Genomic DNA, 19,300 nt, shown 5'->3' on the forward strand with positions numbered 1-19,300 from the left:
GAGTGGCGTTCAAAAGACGTGTGAATGGGCGTGCCTTCGTTGAAGGTTGGACGTCGGGCTGGCACTTTGGCACTGTAAAAATCTACTGCCAATCATTAGTGGACCGGAGTTCCGCTGTGGCAACCCCTAAACGGGAAAAGCCGAAAGAAGAAGTTTGTTTTTGTGCATGTAATCATGCTTCAGTAATCATTAGGTTTCATGTTTTTATACATTTTAAGAATGTGTTTTTTCCTCAGTTTTCTAAATTATATCTAACTGATTAACAAAAGTCTTATTTTTAGACTTTATCAAGATTCCATCCTGGTATGATCTGCTGACTTTATAGCAACGTCTACACTTTTTCATGAGTTTCTTTCTCCCGTTCTATTACTATTATTATAGATCTTGGCCTTAAACAGGTAATACATTTCAAACCAAAGTTGCTCTACATCTGTATCAGTTTTTGAGTTTTGTATTAAATAGACTGTTAGTTTACGAGATACACAACATTACTAGTTCATTTAACAAAGTTTTATGATTTTTTTTTTTTTTTAACTTCAACTTCTTTCAAAATTTGAAATTCTACTCATACTAATTCAGTGGCTATTTTTAAAGTTTAATTACAGATCTCTGCACAAATATTTTATTTTTATAAAATATGTTTGCGGAGATCTGCAGTATGGCCGAGACTGGTCACTTTCAGATTACTTCATCAACTCGATTAACATAATGAATAAATAAGCAAGCTATAGGTTAGTAGTAAAAGGAAATTGATGCAAACAATGATTTGCTCAATGTAATACTTATTTAAATCTAAGCTCAAAATTAACTCCTTTCCTCCTTCTCCTTAATCCAAGTAAGTGTTTAACCTCTTGGGGAGGGGTCACATCACAACAAAAAATGACTTCTGAGACACAAAATCTCTGCAAAACATGCGCTTTATTCATGGGGCAGTTACGAGGAGATGCTTCATACACACTATTCATTTCTACATTACAGTTCCACCACTACGAAAGACAGCAGTGTGGGGAAACCAACTGACTAGCACTTAGGGAAACAGACATACACAAGATAAGCTTACTGAATATTCAAGGTTTAAATAGGAGGAGCCTAATTTGGCAGTGGGATACAAAGCCAGGTTAGCAAGAGGTCTATGCTGGCCTGGAAGAATAGTACAGTCTCTAAACCACTCAGTCATTTCCCACCAAACACTGAACAAACCACAGGAGTTCACTGACAAAGCAGAGACAAAAAAGCTCAGTGGGCTCCCAATGGGGCTTGCTCAACCATTCACTGGCAAGTTATCCTTAGCTCAAGGCAAGGGACACAGAGAATTGATCAGCTTGAGCCCAAGTTCAACCTCAGATAAGCTACAGGACTCAATAGCCTACTCCACACTGGGCTATTTGGAAACAGGTGAATGATGCCTGGGAAGATGATGGAGAGCACTGGACCGCAGTAGTGTTTTTGTGTAATGCTTAAGATGTTATGGCAGTGGCGTGGTTTGACAGCTATGTGCTGCTGTCATAACATTCTGCACCTATTGAAAGTGATAATAGAAGGGGTAGTGTTGTCAACAAGCGAGTCATACTAAAGAGGATTATTCTTTATTTTTCATTAAATATACCACATTGCTGTCTTTATTCAAAGAAAGATAAAGACTGGTCCACTTTAATGTGACTAACTCATTTTCGCTTTTTAATTGCACTACCCCCTTGCATTATCCAAGTGCTTTTCCCCTGTTCAGAAATGTATTCTGTGCCCACCCCTACAGATACAATAAGTTGGAATGTTTAGTTGTGTAACATCACTTTGTCTTTTGGAACATAACATGATAGAACGTCTAACTACAGAGAACAGAATATATATATGATATTCAAGATCTCCCCTGTCAGCATTAACAAAATCATTAACACTTTTTTTCAGAAAGATAGTGTCATAGTTTATGCTGTGATACCTTCTTATATAAAAAAAACCTCAAAGAAGCATAGCTCTTAACTTAAAAAAATAAAGGACAAAAACAATAATTGTGCACAAAGGCCCAAAATCAGGGAAAAGTTTTAAACACGTTAACTTACTTAGAAAGTTAGTAGAACAGATTTTGCATCAACATAAATTTTCTGAAGAATAATTATGAATCTCTAATGTCTGGTGTTACTGACTGTAATCCTCAGTGAATTACCAGGAAATCAAAGATTTTATGAGAGAGGGCAAAAATACGAAATCAAGGACAGTTGAAAGTTATGCATGGAAGTATCAGACAGAAACCAGTATGTGTATTCATACTAGTTAAAGCAGAAAGTTAAACAGTGACTGGAAAGGGGTCAACAGACAAGTTTATCTATCAGCATATTCATTTACAATTTGATATGTATTCTGAACAGCGAATTACACAAGGTCCACTGTTCTCATTTATCACCAATGCCTGTACCGCAGGATTCAGTCTCAAGATCAGATGCCAGGAATACTTTCCAACTTCACTTGCAGGTATCTCTAGAATATGAATGCAGCAATGACTTCTTGCTAGAAAGGATACTATAAACATGCAGTTTTAAAGGTTGCTGTAGTCGCAGTGAACTTAATGGAATGCACAGGTTTTGGCCATAAATTTGTCTTCTGCTCCCTTATCTTATGTCTCTATTGCCATTGCCTTAATTCACAGGATGGATCTTTCGCATATCAGCAGTGTGCTTCCCACATTACTGCCAGTTTGAGAGCACTAAGATAGGCCTTTAGTCTAATTTCTCAAGCAAGAAGCAGATGATCATGTGGTGCTCTTGGTTGGTGATTTGATGACAACAGACAGAAAAAGTTTTGTTTCGGCTTATTGTGCATCAAACACCAGAATGCTACTACTACAACAAGAGGAGACCCAAACTGCACAAGTGGCTAAAAAAAAGTTCATGGTGTATGAGATGGTTGCCAGCACTAGATTCTTGGAACAATATAATGCATGTTGCTTGATGCCTCACTATTACCTGCAGTATCATTTTCCCCACCACATAAAACTAAGAACAGTCAGCAATCATACATCAAGTTGTGTCTCAGAGCAGCCTGTGTCACTAAGAAGTTATTACTTTATTTTTACAAGGTGTGTGCACTGGCTTGAATACCCTCTTCAGGCAAAGAGTGGACTATGCAGCAACCAAAAGCAGTATGTTACAATATAATAACGTGAAGGCACTATATAATAAGATATACTGCAGGCAAAAAACAGTATATTTATACCAAACCAGAAATAATAACACAAATATACAACAAAGTAAGCAACAATACAAAGTTATGGGAAAAGTAGAAAGATGTTGTAAAGGCTAGAGCAGAGTTGTTAATTACACTCATCAATATGTCAAAAATTTGGCTCAGTTACTAAGTCGTCATAATCATGTTGAAACAAACTACTGAACCATTACTTAGAAATAATTGTTTTTGTTGTGGGAACCAAATTCAGTGTGATACGGTGTGAATAAAAAGTTATGTACTCCTCAATGTTCCATCTGTGTTGTCCATTTTCATTCTTCAAATGATGGGTCTTGGATCCGATTCACATCCACCTCACCCGCTTCTACCAGATCTTTGGATCCAAAACTCGCCAGCTTATCCTTTTACCCATAATGCCCCCTCACCCTAACACACCTCAGATCGAGCTTGCTGCCCTGATTGATAAAGGAACAATACCTTAAAAGAAATAATAAAGGACAGAGTAAGAAAAAAAAAAGAGATAGAGCTCAAACAAGGAACAGTAGTTCCCAAAGAAAAACTCTTAGGTATTTCCAGGAGCAAAGGGTAGGGGGTAGGTGGGTGGAAAGTTGAGGAAGAATGAAAATGGGCAACATAGATGGAACGTTATGGTGAGTACATAACTTTTTAATCTGATGTTGGCATTTTCATTCATTCCTCAGCTGATGGGACAAAGTCCCCAGCTATTTGAACGTTGGGTGACTCTTGTGGAAGGACACTGAGGAGCACTGCAGAGCCAAAGGAAGGTCTGTTCCTGGAAGCAGAATTCCACTTGGAACGAGCAATAAAAGTACAAATATTAGACCAAGAGGCAGCAGCACAAATGTCATCTGTGGAAGCTCTTGACCAAAAAGCCGATGAAACTGCCACAGACCTCGTGGAATGAGCTCTAGGGGGCTTAGGCAAGGATAATCCTCTTTTTCTACAAAGGAGGTTTAATCAGTTAACCATTTGGCCAGTGTAACTTTGGAAACTGGATTGCCCAACCTGTTAGGAGAGAAGCAGATAAACAACTGGTCAATTTTCCTGGAATCCTTGGTTCTGTGGAGATATGCACATCCAGTAGATGGAGCATGTATTCTCTCCCTTATTTGAAAAGTTTGGAAATAAATCTAGGAGGTTAATGACCTGGTTATTGTTGGACTCTGAAGGTACCCTAGGGAAAAAGACAGATTTGTCCACAGGGACACCCTGTCTTTGTGTAAAAAACAGGTAAGGAAATTTGGAAGATACACCCTGGAGCTCAGATACTCATCTAGCTGAAGTGATACTGACTAGAAAAATGGTTTTCCAAGACAAAAAGTTTAGATTTGACCTGGCTGAGGGTTTAAAGGGGGGGGTTGGATCAGGGCCTAAAGCACAATAGCTAAATACAAAGGAGGAGCAAGATCTTTTATCAGAGATACAAGTAAAAAGGCCCCTTCGAGAAAAGCTTTACATAATTTAGAAGAAGCTAAGGTACAGTTATTTTTGCTTAGATTAAAATTTTAAATGGCAGCCTATTGGACTTTTAATAGTAGAAAAGCTAGCCCCTTCATGGAAAACTGACGCCAAGAAATCAAGCATAGTAGGTACAAGGGCAGAAAGAGGGTCCAGGTCTCTGTTAAGGGCACAGAATATAAATCTCTTCCATTTACTTTTTATAAATATTTCTAGTAGAAGCTTTTTGAGAAGATAACTAGATAAGACAGAAAAGGGAGGACATCCCGGTCTGTCTAGTAATTTATGGAACTGGAGAAACCATGCAGTCAGCTTGAGGCCTGTCAAGTCCAAATGAGTTATATCTGTCTGGTGAGACAGGAGATCTGGACTGGGATCCAGTATCCAGGAAGGATGTAGAAGATGAGGTCAGAGGAAAGGGAAAGTACAGTTGTGTAAACTTAACATAAATGTAGATGTTCGAGTGTATTCACTGTTGCAATCATTACATTTGGGTAATCTGCTGGCAGGTTGCCCTCAGTCAGTCTGATTAACAAAGTCTTGGGTCCTGTGTCAGTTACTGTCCCTTCTTCCATGATGTCAGGGGTATGAAACATGCATCCAACACCATTACGTCAGTTTTTCTTGCCCCAGATGTCAGGTGCCCCCCTAATGGGGAGCAAATAAAATTAAAAAACACAAAATATACCTCCAACCAAAAGCAAACACACCAAAAAGGCTTTTAAGCATAGTAAAAGAAAGTAGAGGTATAGCCAGAGAAAAGTAGCGGGCTGGAGGGAGGGTAACCAGGACTGCAACAGTGAATACACTTGAACATCTACATTTATGGTAAGTGCACACAATTATACTATGTTCTTCGTGTTTCACTGTTGCAGTCATTACATTTGAGTAGATTCCCAAAGCTATGGTTGGGAGGAGGAGGAGTTTATACAGCATTAGGGCCAGCTATAAGGCCCTGCAAGACAGCAGTGGCAAAGCCAGCTCTGGATATAGAGAAAATTGGTAAATGATAATGCTTGGTGAAAGTATGTACAGAACTCCAGGTAGCAGCTTCCAGAATATCCCTGGTAGGAACACAGAGAAAGGCTGCAGAAGTAGACGCAGCCCTGGTAGAGTGAGATCTGTTCCCCTGGGGATAGGTTTTCCATGGTGCTTATAGCAGAAATGAATGCAATGGCTTATCCATTTAGAAATGGTTTGTTTTGAAATAGCCTTCCCCTCTGTCCCTGCAGCAAATGCTACCAGCAATTGTTCAGATTTTCTTCGAGATTTAGTCCTGCCCAAGTAGAATCTAAGTTGTCTGTGCACATCCAAGGAATGCAGAATCCATTCCCCTTTGTTCTGTGGATTGGGAAAGAAGGTTGGCAAATGAAAGGACTGATTAAAGAGCCACACTGGAAACCACCTCGGGCATGAAGGATGGATTGGTCCTCAGAGATACCCTGTCTGCATGAAAGATGATGAAAGACTCCACTGCCATAAGGGCCTGTAATTCAGATATCCTTCTAGCTGAAGTGATTGCTAAAAGGAAAGCTGTTTTCCAAAAAAGAAATTTTAAGTCTGCAGTAGCAGCTGGCTCGAAAGGAGGTAGAGTGAGCTTCTCCAAAACAAAGTTAAGGTCCCAGGCAGGGGTAGGAGCTCTCCTGGGTGGTCTCAAGTTCTTTGCCCCTCTGAGATACTTCTTGAGCAGAGGATGAGAGAAGAGGGGTGGTTCTGTGTTATAGTGAGCTGAAATAGTTGAGGCGTGGATTTTAATAGAGGAAAAAGACAGGCCCTAGTGAAGCATCTCAGTTAAGTATTGCAAAATCTGAGATAAATCGGGCGCTGCTGTGCTCATCCCTAAAGACTGGTTCCAGGCACAGAATCTTTTCCATTTGTCAGCATAAGATTTTCTAGTATTAGGTCTTCTCGCCTCCAAGATGACATCCATCACTGGTTTGCTGAGGGATTATTAGGGTGAATTTAAGTGATTAGCCAGGCTGCAAGGTTCAATGTTGGAAGCTGAGGGTGCAGAATTTGGTTCTCCTGCTGAGACAGCAAGGAGGGGTCTGAGGCAGGTGCCATGGAGATATTTGCGGCACACTGCTCAGTAGTGGGTACCAGTGTTGGCATGGTCAGTCTGGAGCAATCAAAATCATTCTTGGTTTGTCCTGTTTGACTTTTAGCAGAACTTTGGAGAACAGAGGCAGAGGCGTAGACTGACAGGTTATTCCAGCTGAAAGACAGGGCATCCACTTTCTAGGCTTCTTTGTGAGGAGTCCTTGTGCAAAACTTGTCCAACTGGTAGTTCTGGGGGGAAGCAAATAGATCTATGTCTGGGGTCCACCATTTGCTTGTCAACATGTTGAAAATCCGTGGTTCCAGTTTCCACTTGTGTGGGTTCATGAGATTTCTGCTTAGTCCATCTGCCAGTGTATTCAATTTTCCTGGCAGGAATTGAGCTTGTAGGTGCACTTGGTAGCTCAAGGCTGTGTTCCACAATGCCATGGGTAGTCTGCAGAGGGGGTAAGAATGTGTACCCCCCCTTCTTGTTTATGTACCACATAACCGTGGTGTTGTCTGTCTTTACCATTAGTTGTCCTGGAAGAATGTAGTCCTTGAAGGCTATCAGAGCATTCTGTACAGCTAACATTTCTTTTTGATTATGTAGGTGCATTTGATTTGGGTTCCATTTGCCCTGAATGCACTTTCCTGCTATGTGAGCGCCCCACGCATAGTCTGCTGCATCTGTAGTTAGGGTTTGGGAGGCAGGGGGTAGTGTGAATGGTAGTCCCTTGTTTTGGTGGCAGGCCTCTGCCCACCATAGGAATTCCAGGTGTAGGCAAGGTATGATAGGAATCATTGTTTCCAGGCTGTGACAATGTTGACTCCAGACTTTAAGTACCACTGTAGTTTCCTCATATGCAGTCTTGCATATGGAATTAGAAGAATGCAGGAGGCCACGGACACCAAGGCTTACAGTATTTGTCTTGCAGATAGCAGGGTTTTTGTGACCACTTGTTTGAAGTAAGTTACCAAATGAATTTGCTTCTCTGACGTGAGGAAAGCCATCTGGTCAGTTGTATTCAAGCTTGCACCCAGGAATGTAATCTGTTCAGAGGGTACCAGTTGTGATTTCTTTTCATTTATGGTGTACCCCAGACAAGTTAGAACCCTTTTTACAAACGCCAGATGATTTAGAAGTATGCCCTGGTTTTCTGCCTGAATTAGACAATCGTCCAGGTATGGATATATTTGAATATTTCTTTGCCTGCAAAATGCAACAACTGGAGCCAGGCACTTTGCGAATACCCTAGGCACAGTAGACAAGCCAAAGGGCAGTGCAGAGAACTGATAATGCAAGTAGCCTGCTTTGAAGCGTAGGTATCTTCTGCAAGATTCCCTGATTGGGATGTGCAGGTATGCTTCTTTAAAATTTAGAGTTGCCAACCAGGTATCTTTACCTAGCATAGGAAGTAACTGGTGAAGGGTCAGCATCTTGAATTCTGGAATGTCCAGAAAGGTGTTTAGAGTAGACAGGTCCAGAATTGGACGCCATGATTTGCCTTTTCCGGGTTCCAGAAAAAGCCTAGAATAGAAACCTTGTCCCTTTTCCTCTTCTGGTATTGATTGAATAGCCCCCATGTTTAGGAGGGAAAGTACTTGTTTTTGAGCCTCTGCCCAGTAATTTGGGGCAGGTCTGGCCACCTGTTTGGTATTGGCAATGTGTGGAAATGAAATCTGTATCCCTGGGACACTATATTTAAAACTTATATGTCCTGGGTTATGAGTTCCCAGTTCTTTGCATGAAGAGCAAACTTTCCCCCCAAAGGGGTGGCTAAAAGGTAAGTGCTTGGTCATTTTAAAAGGAAGTCATTGAGACTGTTTACCATAGGGGAGTGTCTTGTTATTTCCAGACTTGGAAGTGGAGGCCCCCCCCCCATTGCTTAGTTCTGAGAGTCCCCTGTGACTGAAACCTGGTGCTTTTGGTGCGTCTGGGTTTGGCTTGAGAGGATCTGGAAGGGACTGGAAAAGACCAATTCTTAGTAGGCCAGTGCCTACTAAATCTTGGAGGTTGCACTTGCAAGGAATCTTTAACAGTCTGCATAGATTTAGCTTTAGCTTCCATCTTTTTTAGAACTTCTTCAGCCTTATTGCCAAACAGATGGTCCTGATTTAAAGGAGCATCCAACAATTTCGCTTTAACATGATCAGGCAAAGATTGCTCCTTAAGCCAAACATGCCTTCTAAGCACAGACCCTGTAACAGCAGCCCTGCAGGAGGCTTCTAAAGAATCAAAACCACATTGCAAAGTATGTTTTCCAACTTGTTCAGCAGAATGCAAAACATCCTGTAAATCTTTATTTTCCACACAGTCAGGAATCAACATCATTTTCTGTTTAAGCAGGCCAATAATATGCTGTTGATATTTTAACATATGAAATTGGCAGTTTAAAGCCCTGCTTGCCAAGGTTGCAGAAGTATAAACCTTCTTACCCCATCTATCCAGCGCCCTGGAGTCTCTATCAGAAGGGGTAGGATTTTTAGCAGTAGAGGCCTTAATGTCCTTGGGCCCCTGAGAAATGGTTTCTGGATCTGCAACAGGATTTTTGAAAAGAAACTTATGGGACTCAGGAACCCTGTAGTATCCGTCAGGTTTACTAGGAGCTGGAGGCAGGGAATCAGGGGCCATATTTGATTCCGAAAACTCATCATAAACAATGTCTAGTACAGGAGGTATAGCCAAAGGCCTATGCTGAGGTAGGAGGAGGAAATCCCTAAGCCTCTTTTTTGAATCAGAAAATTTCTGACTTTCCCAGTGGAAATACTCCCTTAAGGTATGTAAAGTTTCCCCAAAAGAAAAATCTTCAGGAGGGGAAGCAGAGGGAATGGAATCCTCTGCATCAGAATCCTCATAAGTAGGTATGGACAAAACCAGGTCATTAGAAGAGTCAGAGGAAACAGAAACCTGATCAGAAGATTCATAATCAAGCTCAGCCCTAGGCATCTTAGAGGGGGGGGGGGGTTGACTACCCCTGATTACAGTAACTAGATCTTCAGCCATTTTGATCATTTGTTTTTAGGCATAGGGGCCTGAACATGTGGCCTGGGCGTCGTTTTTTTTAAGACACAGATTGAGATTTAGGCCTTAGTAATGAAGATGGAGTTGATTTAATATGCAAGACTGTAGGCCTGAATACACCCTCAGAATCTGGTGCCTGCACAGCGGCTCCGGACCCATCCAAGGTAGAGACATCCGTGGGTTCCATAGGTGAAGCATCTCACAGCAAATCGGACTCCGAATGGGTCTCAGTAGAGGCCTGAAAATCAGAAATAGTGGGTATCAGGGGCTGCGAAAGCGCCTCACAGATTACCGGCGAACTGGCGACTGGCTTAGGAGAAGCATCGTTGGCAGTTTTGGACCTCAGTGGCCTGTCTCTATCTTTGTGTTTTTTCAAAATCCTGGTAGTTGGATGGCTAACCGATGACATTTCTGGATAATTAAACCGAGAACCAAAATACTTAGAGGCAAAAATGTATCGACGACGGATAGTGCGTTGATTAAATAAAGCAGAAAACCGACAGCAAGGTACGTAGTGGTCAGGGCATAGGCAAGGAATACAGTACGAATGAAAATCTTTGTGAAGTATTTGCTTTCGACAAGTAATGCAATTATTAACCTTTACTGACATCGGTAAGGAGCAAGAAAAAGTTTCCCCAACGGGGTACTTAGCTTTAAGTTGAAGACTTCAGTTCTGAAACTCGAAAATGAAAATTTCGGGAGTCGGCCGACCAGCACTTACGAACTGCTTCTGCTTTGGGCACCGCACGGCAGGAAAGACTGATGTAATGGCGTCGGATGCATGTTTTATACCCCTGACGACCTGACGTCATGGAAGAAGGGACAGCAACCGATGCAGGACCCAAGACTTTGTTAATCAGGCCGACTGAGGGCAACCTGCCAGCAGATTACCCAAATGTAATGATTGCAACAGTGAAACACGAAGAACATCCAAATCTGACAAAACCAAAGGGGGGCAATGAGGATGGTTGTGCTCTTTAGCTGTAGTGCTTTTTCTAGAAACTTGGAAATGAGAGGTAACAGTGGGTAAGCATAAAGAAGACCAGAAGGCCACTCATAAAATACAGCATCTCTCAATGACTCCCCCATTGAAGGGATCAGGGCCAAAGAACCAGCTGCACTTGCTGTTGAGAGGAGAGGTAAATAGATAGACAGATGCACAGGAAATTCTATCTGCTACTCTGACATTGAGAGACCACTCATAAGGCATCAGAATTGACCTGCTTAATTTGTCCACAATCACTTTGTCTTTCCCTGGGATGTACGTGGCTATTAGAAAGTGGGCTAAAGAGATCACCCATTGCCACATTCTCACTGCTTCTCGACAAAGCTGATGAGATTTGGTTCCTCCTTGTTTATTGAAATACCAGACTACGGACATACTGTCCATCTGAATAGCAACAGTCCCAGAGGGAATAACATCCTGAAAGGCCTGCAATGCTATTAGGACTGCTCTAATTTCCAGGACATTGATTTTCATCTTGTCCTCTTTGAGGGACCACATACCTTCAACTGTCCTTCCCAAGTAGTGTCCCTCATCCCAGTTAGAAGGCATCCATGCTCATCATAGCCATGGGAAGGGAAAGAGCAAATTCACAGCCTTTGGAGAGTTCATTTGAATGAATCCACCAAAGAAAAAATCTTTTGCATGCTTGTGCGATCTTGACTGGAGCGGTTAAAGACTGAAGAAGAATGGGCCACTAGACTGAGAGTCCATTGAAGACTTTGCATGTGAAACCTGGCTAGTGGAACAAGGGTGATATCGGCTGCCATGGATCCCAAGACTTGCAAAATTAGTAGTGCTAGAACAGAAGAATATAGTATTACTTTTCTGACCTGGAATACAAGTGTCTGGATTTGAGCTGGGAATAGATGCTTCCTGATTGACTGTGTCCAGATGAGCACCTATGAACTACAGACTCTGCAGAGGAGTGCGTCGTGATTTGCTGTAGTTGAATAATGCCTACATGGATACACAACTGGAGCAAATAGTCCCTAGCCTGCATGAGTAGATGCCTGGTTGGAGCAGTTAGGAGCCAGTCATCTAGATACGGAAACACACGAAATCCCAGCAGTCTCAATCGAGCTGTTACCACTGCCAATGGAGATTATGGCGAGACCAAAGAGTAGTGCTCTGAACTGGCAATAACTGGCTCCCAGCTGGAAGTGCAGATATCTTCTGGAGCACCTGCTCATTTTTATGTGATAGTGTGCATCTTGAAGATTAAACACATTCAATTATCTGATAATTCAATTATCTTTTCACAATACAGGTAGAATGGACTGCACTGTGACCATCCATAACCTTGAATATTGTATGAACTGATTTAGTTTGCTGAGCTCCAGGATGGGGCTCAAGCCTCCTGTCTTCTTTGGCACTGAGAAGAATCCTGAACAGGTTCCAGATCCTTTCTGGTCTGAGGGACCTTTTGGATGACTCTTTTCTAGCAGTTTTTCTATTTAATGCTGCTGCTTTTCTCTGACTGGGTGGAATATCAGGGATTCTCTTCATTCTTGTAGAGGGAATTTGGGAAAATGTACGATATCATCTCTGGATATAATTCACTGCACCCAGGAATCTTTTGTTATGGACAGCCAGGCTCTTTGGTGCAGAGAAAAGCAACAACTGCCCTCCCCCAACTGCCTGTAGAGGAGAGCAATCGGGCCCCTTTCCAGAAGTGCTGATAGGTTTTGTCCAAGGAGGAGTCCCAAAAGCCTTGACTCTGCAGGCCACCTCTGCAGCGGGAGGTGGCATTTTCCATTTCAATTCCCTCCTCTGGTCCTGGGAGAACTATCTCCTCATCAGTCTTGAAAAGGACCCTGGGATTTACAGAACTACATCTTCCTACCTCCTCATTTATTCTGGGAAAAGGGTGTTTGAAGGGTAGAAAAATGTATCCCTATGACAGACAAGGTCTTTCTTTCTTGCTCACATCTGGGCAATGTGTCCCTCACTTCAGGGCCAAATAAGCATTGATGAATGAAGACTAAGGGCTCCACAAAGTCACATAGCTACATCCAGGCATGTCTCCTAATGTCTATGCCTGAACTCGCCACCTATGAGGTACCACTTCACTGGAGATCAGCCTCATGTACGCTCTGGATATCGATTAAAGGGTGGCTAGTTGCAAAGTGACTATTTTGATCCTTGGTAGACATGGACCCAGAAAGATTTGGGGAATTCTTTGGTCAAATCTCTTTGTAACCTTGTAAAATGTGCCAGATAGTTCACCGACCACATATCAAAGGTATCTGAAACGTACACTCATTTACTAAATCTGTTCAAGGCCCTGGACTCCATATGTTAGAGAATGGACAAAAGATGTCTGCTCGGCAAGCACTTTTTTAGTGGCAGCCACCACAACCATGGCATCAACTGGAGACCATTGCTCCAGTGTGTCCTGTTCCTTGGGAGGGACTAAAATTTTGTCTGGATGTTTAGGAATGGGGTCCACAGTGTCCATTTCCTTCCAAGCCCAGTGAAAAATGAGACCTACAAATTTAGCAGCCAGGGAAATCACCCAAGACACAGCCAGACCAGAAAGCCTCCATAAATACAGATTCCTTTGGGGGGGGGGGGTATCAGAAGACGAACCACCTTTCTGTTTGAAGAGCTCTAAAATATCTCCCAAATGAGATTTCTTCAGGTGGAGATCGGGGCACCCCTTCCCTTCATCAAAACCAGTGTCCTCAGTGAGAGATTCATGAGGGAATCTAGGTGTCTCCTTTTACACAGTCTCTTCTGGGAATCTCTTCAGATGGGTGGTCTGGAGAGGTATCAGAAGAGATGGGGAAGTCTTGAGGGACTGACTGGAGACTTGTACGGGCTTGGCTGTCCTAGTGGAATGGAAGAACGAGTCTTACACCAAAGACCTGAAGGAGGGTAAAGTTGTCTGATCCGAGGGGGGTAGGGATGTCCTTTCTCTAGATAATGAGAAAGCCCTCTCCACAATCTTGAAGGCACAGTGTCTGAGGAAAATCGAAGTTGACGGCAAAGGAGCCAACATTTCCTAAACGTTTGACAACCCTACAGGCATTCCACCTCTGGAAGGAGTCAGACCCGAGCTGTCAAGTGCCAAAGCATTCTAAGAATGTTGAAGGAAGCAAAGATGTGACCGGATCAGGTAGGGGAAGAGGTGATCAGATCAGAGGTGATTTTGAAGTAGATGTACTGGTGTACTGTAGGTGGTCAGATCTGATTTTTTTTTAATTTTAGCAGGAGGCTCCAAGGAAGGAACGGAAGATAATGTGGCATCCAGTGACCTCTTGAGATTCTTTATCTTTGGGAGCAGAGTTGAGTTTTACTTATCAGATTTAGTTGAAGGAGTTTGAACCCCAGCTGAAGCAGAAGATGTGGAAGGGAGAAGAACCTTCAAAGCTAGCTTGTTCCTCACGTTAGTGAAAGCCCTAGAGTTAAAGTCAGGGCAAATGGAGCAGTTGCATCTAAATTTGCAGTTCTTAAACAGATTATGCATTCCCTGTGGGCATCTGAGATGGGTATTTTATGTCCACAGATAATGCATTTTTTACATGCCTGTAGGTTTGTCAGCCATACTGGCCCAACTAAGCTAAAGAAAGAAACACAGCTACAACAACTAGTCTACTTACATTGCTTTTTTAATCAGGACATACAAAGGTTAACTACTAAAAATGGTAGGCAAGAAATACTAGTACAGAAGAAGAAAGAATTTTAGACAAAGTGCTAATAATGGTACTAAGTAGTAGTAGTAAAAAATTGGTAACAATCGCTTGGAAAATCTACGTAGCAAGGTGAAGTGCAATCAAGGGAGGTAGGTGAAGAGTGACAGTACAAAAAATATAAAAAACTCGCTATTTAACTGGAAAAAAACACCCAAAGCTCATCAGCCAGAGGATCCGTGTCTGTAGCTAAATGGTGGCAAATGAGATATAAGGTATGTTAGATTGTTGGGGCATTAAGGGCAAAAAGAGGAGCTCGAGAGCTCTGAATCCGAAGATCTGGTAGAAGCGGCAGAGTTAGATCCGAACTGGACTGGAGACCCATCAGTTGAGGAATGAATGAGAATGACATCAGAACAGGATTTTATTTTTCCACTAGGAACATGAGGCACATTTATGAGAAAATATCACATTACTTGCACTGCCCATAAAGTTATCTATCTGGTATCATGCACATGGGATACATTCTGTGTGGGACAGACATTTAAGGCTTGAGTAAGTGCCTATTTTACTGACTGGTTGATGCAAAAACAGAAGTGCACTGCGTAAGCATGCAACTGTGCATTCTAAAACACATTCCAGTTTTATGGGAACTGACATCATTATATGTCATATGTTTTATTAAGTGAATAAGATTTTGGATCATTAATACAGGGGGTCTTATTCTATCCTCAATTAAATAAGCAATATTAACTTTTTTATTTATTTGATTTAGACATATTAAACTGCTCTGTTTATGTTTGAGGATAATTACTATTTTCATTATTATTATTTTTATCTTTGCATACAGGTGCTGGTATTGTTATTTGCTTAAATTATTGATCAAGTGACATAAATAATTATTTAAAAGGTTCCTGCCTTTAGACTGACAGATACTGAAGTGCAAGTGAAACTGGTTTATCAGTGTCCTTGCTGCTGGTAATAAACTACTTTTCTACTACATCTGAGTGCTGGTGTTTTCCTTTAGTGTTTTGGTTGTTTTCTACTGAGCACCAGATGGATGATTTAGCTACATGGAGACATGCAGAAGTTTGGGGATTTTACAAAGATACGTGTGTGTGTGTGTGTGTGTGTGTGTGTGTGTGTGTGTGTGTGTGATATATATATATATATATATATATATATATATATATATATGTATGTATATATACATACATATATATAAACACACACACACACGTATGCCGACAGGGATACTTATTTTGTTCAGGCTGGCAGTGAGAAACATCTGAGGTACATTATGCTACTGCAGCTCTTATGTACCTATTAGCCTTGGTGTGCCTAGCTCATGCATGAGACATACAGAGTGACACAGGAAGACGTCAATGCTTTGGAATCTTGGTCAGATGTACTGCTATCCCTGGTCAGATACCCCAACAGTTAGTAATACTGCAACAGTGGTCACAGGAAGGATATCCACTTGGATACAAGTCTTGTATGGATACCTTGCAATTGTTATTACCCTTACTGAAAATGAGAAACAGCTAAAGCATCTTCACAAAATGATTTAGCTCCAGTTAGAACATCCAAAAAATAAAGTACTCCTGCTAGTAAGATGCAGAAGGAAAAACTGTTAAGATCTGGAAAATAAATAATGACAGACTCCAGGCACAGGTCAACATAAAGGCAAATCCTGAATTTTTGAAGACAGGAAGAAAAAGACCACCTTTGTGTAGGTTCAGGTAAACATTTACGAATGTGAACACCTGTCATTATGTATTAATTTAATTATTGGCTATTTGTTAAACGGGTAAGTGGACTGTTCAACCAGCCTCTTAAGTATGCACTAGGCATAGGCATCAGCAGAATTTACAGAGCAAATGTCAGTGTGTACACTACATGCAGTCAAGTTCCTCTCTCACAATGGTGACAGCAACACCCAAAATAAGAAGTCAGCCACAATTCCATAACACCTTATGACAAACTCATAAATTACTTAAAAAGGACTATTTACAACATTTTTTACAATAAAAATGAAAACAACACACACTCAAATTTAAAAAATACTTACAAATTTGAGTATTGTTCATAAGCTAGTTCCTTCTGGTACAGTTTTCAGAAGAAATCATTTCACATTTTAGCCCAGGGAATAAATGAGAGATTTCCTAATTATGGTTTCTAAAGCATTTAAATGCTCTCTTTGAACAGGTACTTCTTCAGTTCAGTTCTGAAAGCAGGTGTTTCTTGTGTACAGATGTTTTCAAGTGCACGATTTCAGAATACTGGTCAAATTTTCTGAAGAAGCCTTTTCACCTACATTTAGGCTTCATGGTGGCCTTATCAACAGTGTTACTTCTGAGATACTATGGTGTATTCCTGTCCAACTTACTGTGCGCAAGAGTCATCAATGTTGTAATTTTAACATTTTGTACAGCACAGTATCAAGCAGAAGGGTAAGCACTGCTGCTGACTGGAAGCAATGAAATCTGTTTAGGAGCATCGCAGTAGTGAATCCATGGTCTTGCAAGGTAAACAAAGTGACCTGTTTACTCATTACTCACAGCTGTCTGCAGTTAGTGCAAGCTGCATGCTGTGAAAAGTGTGATACCCAAATTAGAGTATTGATCCCTCCCCCCCAGGTTAACAGGCACATTCATTTCAAAGGCTTGGAAGCTTCATATAACAGGATATTTTCAAGCAAACAGCAGTGTTTGTACACATGCATATCCAGCAGGGGTTGAGTTCACATAAAATGAATGATTTTAGTTGTCAGAACATTTTGAATACTATTGCCTCAGTGTTCTGTCAGACTTCATACAATGTCAGCGTACATTAACAGTTCAAATAATGAAAGGTCTATAGATATCATTAATAAATGGTGAAAAAAGCATTGAAACCAATAGTTACCCTTGAGGTACATCAAAATTAATTGCTTCTGTGGCAGACAGAGACGAGACAAATTTCTGTTAACAATGTTGAACCCGAAAGATAAACTTGTCTTGTTTATTAAATAGAAGGGAGTTGTCTACAAGTCTGAAGGCTTTGGTCACATCTCTGAATGCACCAGTTGTAACACGTCCATTGTTTAGCTTGGTGTAGACTTACAGTTCTATAGCCTTTTCAAAAGCAATGCTGACCATCACACATCACACCAAATTTGTGTGATTGAACATCAAGTTGTATACTAAATTTTCAGACATTTTTGTTATTAGACATAAATTAATAAAATGATGGCAGTGTAGTGGTGAAGACAAAACTTATATTCTGGATGAGGATATTACAACTGTATGCTTGAAAAGGTCAGGGCCTATACCAAGTTAATTTTCCCTTCTTCGATTACTGTTGCACTGATTTACTAGAAATGACCACTTAACTGATTCCCCCAACAAGACAGAAATCATATTTTACTTTCTAAAACTAAAAACAATACTATATTGAGATGTCTGTGATTTGTGTGTTCCATACTCTGGAATAAACTACCTATGTCAAACAGAGCTCCTCATTAGCACTCTTCAAGAAAAATCTTGATGATTGGATGGGTAATAGAAATTCACACCAGGGATCACTTCTGTGGTTTGCTTGACAGGGGCACAGGAAAATAATTTCTTGGGTGGCGAAAGCCAGGGTACCTTTTTGGCTAGGCTTGTATAGGCCCTAGGGCCAATAATCTAGTACCTACCTATGAACCTATGAGGCGGGGAAGGAACTAGTCTTAAACCAGTATCTTGCCATCACTATGACTGAGAGCACAAACAAAACATTATTCACTTCAACAACTGTCTGAATAGTTGTTATCACTCTAGGGGATCCAATTTGTCTCAGTTTGGAAAGAGATGGTAGACAGTGCTACCTGCTTCACCAAAGATGGCCTTTATCTTTCTACTCAGGCTTCACGCATACTGGCTAAGGTTTTTTCTACCCCTACAGTCTCTTTATTTCAAGGTAAAGTCACTCTTCTTCACCCAGAAACCAAACAAACCTCAATCTGTCCCACCACTACATGGAACTCCTGAATGTTAGAACTTAAAGTAAGAAAATGCCTGCACTGAAGCTGTTTTTATATGCTTTAAAACATACACTTTCATGCAATTACAGAGGCTTGGTTCTAATGCAGTGACAACACTCCTTTATCAATGGTTAATGTTATCAATCGTTCTGGTGAGGTTATCTCAGTGTTCATTCACAATCTCATCATCCCATGGTGAATTCAATAGGATTGCAACCTAGAACTTCTGCTTACCTGTTACCTATAAACAAGCCCTTCTAGCATATCACAACCACATAAACAACACTCGTTCCATGTTTCCCACAGCCCACAATACCAACCAAAACAAATTACAATCCCCAACTATGTAACACTACACTTTATTCTGGGCAAACAAATACCATAAACATAAAATACATACAGAAGTTCCTAGACATCAGCATTAACTCTCCGTACCAGACTGTACTCTACCCCTACTAAGGGCTCAAATCTACTTTACCTCTCTATACCAATCACTAGTATAAGTAAATTGCATTTGCTGTGTGCTCCCCTTGTGAGGGAGAAATTGTGAATCTTGTTAGGTCATCACAGAGTGCTAAAAGACTGGCCCTGGAGAAATCCCTGAAGAGAGTAGGATTGGAGTGCACTAGAGGCAGGGTCCTTAAGGAAAAAAGGACAGTACACAGAGTCATTCACAAATTCATCCCAGTTTACCTCTTCACACCCTTGTAGACAGAGGAAGTAGTGAGAATTGCAGCGGTTAGGCTCCTAATGTTTTATTTGACTGATAGACTAGCACACACCTAAGAACCTATAATTGATGTCAACAAGAAATATTTGTAAGCTAAATGTCTGACAGCATACTTTACCACTATTCTAGGGAACATAGAATACATCCAGCTTAATCTAACTCATAACCTTTCATCCAGTTTTTAAAGAGTTTTGAACTTCTTTTGAAA

At 41.1% G+C, this 19,300-nt stretch overlaps 1 protein-coding gene across 1 annotated transcript in view; it reads right to left on the minus strand.

The window, feature by feature from the left end:
* The window catches only part of CEP120 (centrosomal protein 120), a 1,674,147-nt gene that overhangs the window by 1,419,984 nt on the left and 234,863 nt on the right, over positions 1–19,300 (minus strand). The window lies entirely within an intron of this gene.

This window comes from Protopterus annectens, chromosome 2.part0 (genome assembly GCF_019279795.1).
Source record: "Protopterus annectens isolate FY-2018-M chromosome 2.part0, PAN1.0, whole genome shotgun sequence".
Classification (NCBI taxonomy): Eukaryota; Metazoa; Chordata; order Ceratodontiformes; family Protopteridae; genus Protopterus; species Protopterus annectens.